This window comes from Lactuca saligna, chromosome 2 (genome assembly GCF_052625555.1).
Source record: "Lactuca saligna cultivar CGN05327 chromosome 2, ASM5262555v1, whole genome shotgun sequence".
NCBI lineage: Eukaryota > Viridiplantae > Streptophyta > Magnoliopsida > Asterales > Asteraceae > Lactuca > Lactuca saligna.
Window position 1 is genome coordinate 125,159,246 of NC_136418.1, and position 12,086 is coordinate 125,171,331.

Consider the following 12,086-nt stretch of genomic DNA (forward strand, 5'->3'; position numbering starts at 1 on the left):
TTCAGCATGGTGGTTATGCGATTTGGAGCAGGGGGATCAGGATCGGGATCAAGGGTTGGGTCAGGCGGCCCTACTAATGGTATTGATGAGAGGCTACGCGAGTTGATTGTGACTGAGGTTATGAGGGGCTTCCTTGATGCTACCCCAGTCATCTTCGGGACGGTCAAGGAGGGCATGATGGAGATCATGGAGGAGAGAGACTTCGAGCATTCAGGGCTGATATTTCTGCAGGCTAGGGTGGAGCTCAAACCCCCTCGTTTAGGGAGTTCAAGGCATGTGGAGCTCCGGAATTTTCTGGGGTTAGGGATCCCATTGTGAGTAGATGTTGGGTAGCGGACATTGAGAATGCTCAGCGCACGAGTTCATGCTCGTAGGAGGTGAAGGTTGGATTTGCTTCCTGTATGCTGATGGACAGGGCCCGAGATTGGTGGGGCGAGGTTACTAGTCATGTAGGAGCAGCCGGTGTGGCTGGTATGTCGTGGGCTGAGTTTGTTCAATGTTTCGATCGGGAGTTTGCACCGCCTATTTAGGTGCAACGGATGGTGAGGGAGTTTCACGATTTACATCAGACCACTGAGATTGTGGCGGAGATCACCGCCAACTTTCGAGAGCGAGCCTTACTGATTCTTCAGTATGCGACAGATGAGGACATGAGGAGGACCCGATATCACTCTATGCTGAGGGAGGACATTCGGGAATTTGTGAGCTTCACAAGGTGCAAAACCGTGAATGAAATGGTTGAGAAGGCCCATGAGAGGGAGATGGAGTTGGAGACCCGCACGAAGCGGAAGACCGAGCAGGCATAAGCAGTGAGGGCTCAGGCTAAGAAGCCTAAGACCTCTGATTCTTCAAGTAAGGGTCAGTAGGGCCGGGGACGGTGTGCCAAGTGTGGGAGATTTCATAGTGGGGCTTGTCGGACAGCCGGGACATTAGGATGTTATTCCTGTGGCAAGCAGGGCCACTTAAGTAAGGATTGCCCCAAGAAGGGCTTGATATGTTTTCACTGCAACCAGACATGCCATAAAAAGGCCGATTTTCCAAGGTTGTAGGGAGGGGGAGGAGGATCCGTGGTGGCGCCCGCGCCCGCCACTATGAGGATTACTGATGGCCGCCCAAAGGCGGAAGCTCCATCGATGAAGAGCCGCATGTTCCAGCTGACTACTGAAGGGGCTCGGACAGCACCAGACGTCGTGGCTGGTATGTGTTCATTATTCTCTATCTCTTTTATGCTAAATGTTTATATGTAAGTTTTTATGCTTGTATAGGGACCTTTCTGGTCAATGGTATGTCAGCCCATGTCTTGTTCAATTCGGGAGATAACCGATATTTTGTGTCTCTTGCACTTAGCAAGAAGTTCTGAGACGCACCGGGGACTCTAGATACCCCACTCGAGGTGGAGATTGCAGATGATTGCACTGTGAGAGCTGCAAGGGTGTGTCAGTATTGTGTCCTGAATGTGCATGGCGAAAGGTTTCGCGTTGATTTGGTCCCCATACCGTTGCGAGGGTTGAAGGTGATTATTGGGATGGACTGGCTAGGGGCCAATGGGGCCATGATCGATTGTGAGCAGCAGTTGGTCCGAGTTCGAACCCCAAGGGTGGGGAGGAGAACTGGTTGTCCATGGCGAGAAGGCCTCGCAGGGCCCGACCCTCTGTTTGGTTTCCAGGGCGAGGAGGTTTTTGCAGCAGGGCTGCATGAGATTTTTGGCCTATGTTTTAGATACGCGGGTGGAGGTAGTGACGGATATCGATAACGTACCAGTGGTGCGGGACTTTCGAGATGTTTTCCCTGAAGAGTTACCCGGAGTGCCTCCGGAAAGACAAGTGGAGTTTCGAATTGATTTGGTACCGGGTGTAGCCCCGGTATCAAGGGCACCATATCGGCTGGCGTCACCTGAGATGCAGGAATTGTCTGCGCAGATCCAAGAGCTAGTAGACCGAGGGTTCATCTGCCCGAGTAGTTCTCCGTGGGGAGCTTCGATCCTTTTCGTGAAAAAGAAGGACGGGTCGCACATGATGTGCATCAATTATAGAGAGCTGAATAAGCTGACGGTGAAGAACCGCTATCCCTTGCCTAGGATTGATGATTTGTTTGATCAGCTTTAGGGGGCATCGTGGTTCTCTAAGATTGATCTTCGGTCAGGGTATCATCAAATGAGTATTCAGGATGAGGATGTACCGAAGACAGCTTTCAGGACTCGTTATAGGCATTACGAGTTTGTTGTGATGCCATTTGGACTAACCAATGCTCCGGCCGCGTTCATGGATCTCATGAACCGAGTGTGCAGGCCGATGCTGGATCAGTCGGTGATTGTTTTTATTGATGATATCCTGGTCTACTCTAAGACCAGGGAACAACACAAGCGGCATTTGAGAGAGGTGCTGGAGACCTTGAGGACAGAGAAGCTGTATGCGAAGTTCTCCAAGTGCGAATTTTGGTTGCAAGAAGTACAATTTTTGGGTAATGTCATCAATCAAGAGGGTATTTTAGTTAACCCTGCGAAGGTGGAAGCTGTGATGCGATGGGAAGTACCGAGGAATGTCTCCGAGATTCGTAGCTTCTTGGGCTTAGCGGGTTATTATCGGAGATTTATCTAGGATTTTACCAAGACTGATGTGCCATTGACCCATTTGACCAAGAAGAATGTGGCGTTTCGATGGGGTGAGGACCAACGGAGGGCTTTTGAGACCTTGAGACGGAAATTATGCGAGGCTCCAATCCTAGTACTGCCCTAGGGATTGGATGATTTCGTGGTATATTGTGATGCATCAATTTCAGGGTTGGGTGTAGTACTGATGTAGAGGGGGCATGTGATCGCATATGCCTCGAGGCAGTTGAAGCCTCACAAGGCAAATTACCCCACACATGATTTGGAATTGGGGGCAGTGGTGTTTGCCCTCAAAATTTGGAGGCATTATTTTATGGGGTAAAATTCGTTGTGTATACCGATCACAAGAGTTTAAAGTATTTGATGGATCAGCTGAACCTGAATATGGGGGACCCATAACATTTGATGGATCAGCTGAACCTGAATTCGTTGGGGTAGCCCATGACAGTCCTAGGTTAAGACCATGTGGGGTAGCCCATAACATTGGATGTAAGACCATATGGGGGACCCATGGCAGTCCTAGGTAAAGACCATGTGAGGTAGTCCATGGTACTGTTACAGGTTTATGTATGCATGGCTTATGTTATATGTATGTAGCTTTATAGCTTACAGGGTATCTGATATGTGTGTAGCTTTTATTGCTAGCGGGATATGTTATATGTGGATTGTGTGTGCCGTATGCTCTGGGAAACTGACTAAGCATTTCGCTTACAGGTTGTTGATTGTTTCAGGTACTTCGGAGCCTAAGGGCAAGGGCAAGACCTGATGACGTGGCATGTACTCTACCTCTCTTTGGATGTTTGGGACTCTCTGATGTTTTCAAAAAGGACAACAATGATGTAATAATTGTGAATTGGAAACAAATGTTTTGGAAATCTATGGAATAAGTAATTGCTCCCGTTAATTAAAACAAAAAAAAATCCTTCTAAAAGTTGGGTCGTTACAAATTGGTATCAAAGCCTTGGTTTGAGAGATTCGGACACATCCTCGAGTGTGTCAGGACTCAAACTAAGGTGGTGGTAAAATGTTTTCAAAAGTAACTTAAAAAAGATTTTTAGCCTAAAAGAGGAGAGTGCAACGCGTGTGATCAGTTGAACCAAGTAAGTAGTTCCCAATTTAATTAGCCATGTTATACTGATAATTAGCTCTGTCGATTATATGAAATTGCTAAGTGTATGTTCAAAAATTATATATGGTTAAGAGTTGATAGCCTCAGAATGGGTGATTTAGCCTTATTTCCTTTCCTTGTTTGGATGTGGTCTTAGGGAAGAATCTCTTATTCGAAATTCAATTTGATCTTTTCTATGTATAATCTTTGGGAGGAGAGCTGCGACAATGCAGCATGGTTGAGTTCTCTTGGCGGTTGGGCATCTACGATCAAGACATGTCGATGACGGAATACTTTGAAGCCTTTTTGGAGAATACCCACAAAGAACTTCCCGAGGGGGTGGTGGCGTCGACATGGTGGAGTACAATTGCTAACCGGGTCTACATACCTTCTACTGCTCAAGAAGGTCATATCCGTTCTCCAATCCATCGACTCATTCATCGATTCGTTGCAAGCACGATCAACATGCGGAAGGATGGGGATAAAGTGCCCACCCTTGATATCTTTTACTTGTGGAGTATTATCACTCCCGATGTCTTCTGCAACCTTCCATATTGCATTGCTAAATTTCTTGCGGAGGGAGCGGTTAAGGAGAAAGTAAACTCGAAGATCAATGGGGGCATGTTCATTACTCGGCTTGCGAGATCATTTGGGATCTTGGAATTGCCGCAAGCTCAAATTCTAACGATTATCCACCCTCCTCCGTTCAACACTGCACTTTATAGGAGGGCTCGGATAGTGGAAAAATTTGGTGATTCTTTTACTATCCCAAATGAGGATGAGCTGGCGGTCCCCGAGGAGCCGGGAAGGCGGGTTAGGCCGAGAAACGAGCGGGTACGAGAAGACCCACCGGTTATTCCGGTGGAGGATAACGAGGGATGGAACCAAGTGGAATATCGATGCTACTTGGATGATATAGGGCGAGGGGTTAATTACACCAATCAATCCTTCGACTATCTTTTCCAACAAATGCATATTGCCCCGCGACCGGGACCCGGCTATCCTTACATTATGGATTGGGACGAAAGGATGCGAAGAAGGGGTGGAGAAGGAGGTAGTGGAGCTGGAGGAGTCGGGATGGAAGAGGAAGAATGAAGATATTATTTGCTTTTGTTTTGTTTGATTATGATGTTTGTTTTAAGACCATTGTGGACATGTTGAATTTGGCTATGTGGTTGGAATATTAGTGTTACTTTTAGTTTTCTTTTCAGGTATTGAAGCTAGGAAGCATGCTATTTAGGAATGGTCAAGAGAGGAATGAGAATCTTTATGAGTGCTTATGGAGTCTTGTTCCTAGGATCGAGTCCGTATGAATCGAGAGTTTATTGAAGTGTTACTGCTTAGGAAGTTTACTGGAGAGTACATTTATATTTACATGTCAACACTAGAGTAAAGAGAGACAGCGGTTCAAAAAAAATTCTGGAACTATACGCTCTACTCGCCGAGTGCACTAATACTAATCGGCGAGTACATCTGCTTCTGCACGAACTACTTTGCCAACGAGTTCTACTCGCCGAGTTTGATCGCCTACTCGCCGAGTAGCCTGCTGCAGGAGGAGTTTCTGATTTGTTCTGCCTATTTTTTTTTTCTGCGCCATTCATACATTCTTTATGAATTACTACTGAGGATTGTGCAACAACCCTTTTTCCTTGGAGTTTTCGAGCTATCAACCACACGAGACGTATGACACCCGTGCCATGGATGAGCTGTTCCCATGGTTAAAGTCACTAGAAGAAGGAGTTGAAGAAGAGAGTGTCAACCTAGCGACTGCTACCCCCGGGGAGTTTGTTCCAACTTTCTCTCTATTTGCATTTTTTTTAGTTGTTATAATATGCAATGAGGGCATTGCATAAAATAAGTGTGGGGTAGGGAGTTAGTCACATCTTAGAACACTTAGAATCTTAATTTAGGCTAATTTTTTAAATTTGTTGCATACCAAAAATGCTTAGGTCTTAAATTAGAAAATTTTGGTAAAAATTAGGATTCCATATTAGAATTGTGTTAATAATTGCATGAGAACCCAAATGTTTAGTTGAGCCTATATACGTTCTAGTGCATTTGTGGCTTCCTTATTTCAGTGAAATGATGAGACAAAAACACGACCTTGCTCAGCCTGAGGGATGCAATATGTTTAGCAGCCTAAACCTGAAATGTATCCAGGAATGTTTTTATCATTAGCCAATAAAGGTTGAGATTGAGCGCCCCTGTTTAAGCATGTAGGGATTTGAGTGAAAAAAAAAATTGAGAAATACATGAAAAAAAAAAGAAAAAAAAAGAATTGCTAGAAAAGTTATAGGAATTTTGGAGCAAATGAAGTGAAGATCTGAAGATCAAAATTCCAAGAAAACCAAAAAGTTGAAGATACCAAAAGTCAATACAAGTTGGTGAATTCAAAGATATCCAAGATCAAATTATCAAGAAAGTGAAGAATTCAAAGAATTCCGTAGTGGTATCGAAAAGTTGTAATTCTAGATTATGTATGCTTGGGTTGCTCAATTAAAAATACCTTGAGGGTAAAGAGATTTTCTGAGGATGGATTCGGAGGGTTGCAGAAAATGAGCATAGTTCGGGGTGAGTGGGCGAATGTTTATGAGGATTGTGAGTATTTAAAGTATGGGGGGTTTTTAGAAATTTTAGACACAAATGCATGCGTTGCGGTCTTGGCATAATGGCTGGGTTGGATTAGAGTTATTAATGTGATTTTAATGTGTTTAAAATTTAGTTTTGCTTGGGGGCAAGCAAAAGTCAAGTGTGGGGTATTTTGATATGTGCATAATTAGTTAATTATTTTACATATATTCTTAGTTATTTTTGGTTAATTATGAGAATAATGTGGACAAAAGGTACTTAAAATGCTTTGAATTGTGTTTTCAGTCCAAAAGATATGCTTGGAGGCAAAAAGGAGAAAAGGGAAAACAAGTGAAGATTAAAGAGTGAAAGAAGGACCTACTCGGCGAGTAGATCGACCCTACTCGGCGAGTACACGACGATATGCCAGAAGATAAATACGACTGCTAATTCAAGACGGATAAGTATGGACCTACTCGGCGAGTTGATTCTGCTACTCGCCGAGTACCCTCTGTTTTGGGATATCTTTAAAAGATGAATCTTTATCCTATGGGACATGATGCCTGGCGATTTTTGAAGGATTAGCTGCGACTAAAAGGTTCAGAAGGCGCTAAGGAACCCTAAGATTCAAGAGTTGGAAGAATTCAAGCAATTAGGTTAATTCTACCACTTAGACTTAGGAATTAAACATGTTTGCTTTCATAAACTTTGTTTTTGTGTTAGTTTCTACTGCAACTATGAGCTAAACTCGTTTTTGTTTCTGTTTGGGGAATACCGAAGAACTCCTATGGTTTAATTCTTAATTCTTGCTTAATTGTCTATTGGTGATTTATTAAATCAAGTTTTGTTAAAGAACCTTATGTATTAATCACTACTATTTTCTGTTAATTGGGAGGCAATTAGGTTGCATGAACATCACTTAATTGTTAACCTCATATGTCTATGTGAATGCTAAAACGTATGCTTGGAAGTTATGAGTATGAAACTAAGATTAATAAGAAAATAGGAAGATTAATGTGTGAGCTTGTTTGAGAAACCATCAACAAGAGGTTAATTGAATTAATAACTTAATTAACCATTACAAATCTTATTTAATCCAAATAATTAATCTAGGGAATTAATTAGTTTAAACACTTGATCAACGCTTAAATTAGTTAATTGTCTAAGGGTTAGGAGTAATGAATATGAACCTAACTACTATCATTGGTAACCAATAGCTATTAATCCACCTTAACTTAAATAACCATAGGAGTGAATTGGTTGAACCTAAATAGAAACATCTTTATCAAATTTGGTGAATAGTTGTTGCTTTAGTTAATTAGTTAATTTAGTTTGTTTAAGTTTCTAGTCTTGCAAAACTAGAGAAAAATCCTTTACTTTTATTATTTGTTTTAGTTAAAATTAGCTATTAGTTTAATTGTCGTTCCCTGAGTTCGATACCTTACTTATCAATCTATACCACTTAAAGACAGGTTCACTGCCTTTGTGTGCTCAAATTATTAATAAAACGTAGGGATAAAACTAGTTGAATTTACACACATCAAGTTTTTGGCGCCGTAAATTCAAGAAGATATTGGATACGAAACCGAGGAAGAAGAGGAGGCAACGTACGAACAAGAAACCGAATCGGAGGAAGAGTTAGCATTCACTATGGCTAACATTGATGAAATTCCCATGGGAGAATGGAAGAAGAGGATGCGCGACGACCATGGCCCAGGACTTGTGCAACCCGCAATTCCCGCAACTACCACCTTCGAGCTAAAAGGTCATATCCTAGCTTCACTCAAGGAAATACCTTTCTATGGGAAGGATCATGAAGATGCCTACACACATTTGGATGAAGTAAATGATGTTGCTGATTACTTCAACATTCCAAATGTAACCCGCGAAACTCAATTACTTCGGATGCTTCCGGTAACCTTCAAGGGTGCTGCTAAAGACTGGCTCAAATCACTTCCTCCCGGGTCAGTCACTACTTGGGCCAGAATGAAGGAAGAATTTATTGATCACTTTTGCCCACCATCCAAGATAGCCAAACTCAAGAAGGCCATTGCAAACTTTGAACAACAAGCTGGAGAGTCATTATATGAAGCATGGGAGAGGTACAAAAGTCTGCTACGAAATTGCCCACACCATGATCTAAACAGCCAGCAAGAAGTTTCCATCTTTTATGATGGAGTCAATGTCACGACCCGGCAGTTGCTAGACTCACAAGGCCCACTTACAAAGAAGCCACCCCCGGTGATTAAAGAATTGATTGAAGAATTCTCTAAACACTCTAGAGAATACCACAACCCTAGGAATGATGTCACGAGGGGAGCCGCATACGCTGCTACTGAAGATCTATCGGCGGTCATGGACATGTTAAAAACCATGGATAGGAGAATGGACAAAATGGATCAAACTATCCATGCCATACGTGTGGGTTGCGAAAATTGCAATGGACCTCACCTCACTAGAGATTGCGATTTGGATGAGAACGGAAACAAAAAGGCACAAGTATGTTATTCGAGCCGTGACCGGTATGATGAGGACTGGCGCAAACAAAAGAAGGAGTGGCTGCCTTACGAAGAGTACAAGAAGGCCAAGGAGGAGAAGTACAGACAAAAAGGGAGAGGCTTTTACCAAAAGGAGGAGCCGGTGCAAGAGAAGAAGCCAAGCTTGGAAGATATGCTAACTAAATTTGTGGCCGCTTCCGAGAAAAGACATAGTGACCACGATGCTGCTATCCAAGAAACAAGAACAATGCTCAGGAACCAGCAAGCATCCATCCACAACATAGAAATGCAGCTTGGGCAACTTGCTCAACAACTAAACCAAAGGTCACCGGGTGAGCTTCCTAGCAAAACCGAGAACAACCCACGAGGCGCACAAGTAAATATTGTTACCACAAGAAGTGCGAAGATTATTACTCCCATGGCCCCCATTCGAACTGAAGCAACCAAGGACTCACAGAAGGAAGGAACGGAAGAGCAAGTCGAAAACCAACACTCACAATCTGAGAGTCCTACTTGCCGAGTAGGACCGATGGACTCGGCGAGTACCTCTGCTAAAACAAATGAACAGCCACCCTTGAAACCATACCAGCCTCCAATGTCATACCCAGCCCGAGCCAAGAAAGAGAAGCAGGAAGAGGAATATCAGAAGTTTCTAGATCATATTAAAACTCTTCAAATCAATATTCCTTTCATTGAAGCCGTCATGCAAATGCCCAAGTATGCAAAGTTCCTTAAGGAACTCCTCACTAATAGAAGAAAGATGGAGGAAGTGCAGAAGGTAGTACTTAATGAGAATTGCTCCGCCGCAATGCTAAACAAATTACCAAAGAAGAAGGGTGATCCGGGGAGGTTAACTTTGCCTTGCCAATTTGGCAACTTAGCTGCAATTCATGCCTTAGCTGATTCTGGAGCAAGTGTGAACCTTATGCCATACTCGTTCTTTAAGAAGCTAGACCTCCCGGAGCCAAGGCCAATTCGGATGGCAATTCATTTGGAAAACAAGACTGTTACTTTCCCAAGAGGCATTTGTGAAGATTTGCTAGTGAAAGTAGACAAATTTGTCTTCCCGGCTGATTTCATCATTCTCGACATGGAAACGGATCCGCAAGTGCCAATCATCCTTGGAAGGCCCTTCCTCAACACCGCTAGCGCTATTGTAGACATGAGAGATTCTAAGCTCACATTGTGAGTTGGGGACGATTCAGTGACATTCGGGGTAGACCAAGCCATGAAGTACTCAAGGAGTAGTGACGACGGCTTTCTCAATCGACATGCTTGACGAATTATTGGAAGAAGACATACCTGAAGATTCCAGCAAGTTTGCAGCTTTGGAAGAAGTATTTGATCCAGAAAAGGACTTATTAGAGATTGAAAGACTGTTGGAAGAAGCGGAGTATGAAGAAATAAAGAACCAAGCTGAAAGCCCTACTCGCCGAGTAGACCCGATCTACTCGCCGAGTACATCTGAAGAAAAGCCAAAAGTCGTGAATGCCGCCACCAACTCGCCGAGTACCAAACCTGCACTCGGCGAGTCCGTCACTATGCACAACAAATTGGAGCTCAAAACACTACCTGACCATCTGGAGTATGCCTTTCTGGAAGAAGGAAATCAGAAGCCGGTGATCATAGCCTCGGACCTATCCAAGACGGAAAAGGAGGAACTTGTGCGCGTGTTGAAGAAAAGGAAAAGAGCCATCACATGGAGCATCTCTGACGTCAAGGGAATAAGCCCATCCTACTGCTCTCACAAAATCAATTTAGAAGAAGGAGCAAGGCCGGTGGTGCAACATCAGAGACGATTAAACCCGAACATGCAAGAAGTCGTCAAGAAGGAGGTGGTCAAGCTTTTGGATGCAGGAATCATCTACTCCATCTCCGATAGTCCATGGGTGAGTCCGGTCCAAGTGGTGCCCAAGAAGGGAGGAATGACGGTCATTACCAACGAAAAGAACGAGTTAATTCCAACGCGAACGGTAACCGGTTGGCGAGTGTGCATCGATTATCGAAAGCTAAACAATGCCACTCGCAAAGACCATTTTCCCCTTCCTTTCATAGATCAAATGTTAGAGAGACTATCGGGCCATAGCTACTATTGCTTTTTAGATGGGTTTTCAGGGTATTTCCAAATACCCATAGACCCAATGGACCAAGAAAAGACCACCTTTACATGCCCCAGTGGGACTTTCGCCTATAGACGCATGCCATTTGGACTATGCAATGCACCTGCGACATTTCAAAGGTGCATGACCGCCATATTCCATGATATGGTGGAAAAATTCATGGAGGTCTTTATGGATGACTTTTCTGTATTCGGATCTTCTTTCAATGACTGCCTCACAAATCTTGACTTAATGCTTGCTAGATGTGAGAAAACCGACTTGGTCCTCAATTGGGAAAAGTGTCACTTCATGGTTAAGGAGGGTATAGTTTTAGGACATAAGGTCTCTAAAAAGGGAATTGAGGTGGATCGGGCAAAGATAGACACCATTGCTAAATTACCCCTACTAACTAATGTGAAGGGCATTAGAAGTTTTTTGGGACACGCAGGTTTTTACCGGCGTTTTATAAAAGATTTTTCCAAAATCACGAAACCTCTAACACAATTATTACTAAAAGATGCACCCTTTAATTTTACTAAAGAGTGTTTAGAGGCATTTGACTTTCTAAAGGAAAAATAAATAATGCCCCGATCATTATAGCACCAAATTGGAACCTACCCTTCGAGATCATGTGTGATGCTAGTGACTATGCACTAGGAGCGGTCCTTGGATAACGGGTTGATAAGCACTTTCAACCCATCTATTATGCAAGCAAGACCTTAAATCCTGCCCAAGAGAATTATACTACTACTGAAAAAGAACTGTTAGCCGTAGTTTACACTTTTGACAAGTTTCGCCCTTACTTGGTTTTATCTAAAACCACTGTTTTTACTGACCACTCGGCTATCAAGTATTTGTTTTCCAAACAGGATGCCAAGCCAAGACTAATACGATGGGTGCTGCTTCTTCAAGAATTCGACATAGAGATACGAGATAAGAAAGGAATGGAGAACGTAGCGGCCGATCATTTATCTAGGCTCGAGAACCTGAAATTGCAAGAAGATAAGGATGGAGACGACTTTCCGGATGAATACATTATGGTGTCTGTGGGAGAGGAGCCATGGTTCGCAGACATAGCTAACTATTTAGCTACTAATTACGTCCCGAAGGATTATAGTAGTCAGCAAAAGAAGAAATTCTTTGCGGAGATCAAATATTACTTTTGGGACGATCCATACCTCTTTCGAAGCTGTGCGGATGGAATT

The 12,086-nt window shown here is 43.3% G+C and overlaps 1 non-coding gene across 1 annotated transcript; it reads right to left on the reverse strand.

Moving 5' to 3' along the window:
- Window positions 1-8,318: 8,318 nt before the first annotated feature.
- LOC145033137 (small nucleolar RNA R71) lies at window positions 8,319-8,425 on the reverse strand. The gene has a single exon (XR_013677377.1). It is a non-coding gene; the product is annotated as a small nucleolar RNA R71 (small nucleolar RNA).
- Between the last annotated feature and the right edge of the window lie 3,661 nt (window positions 8,426-12,086).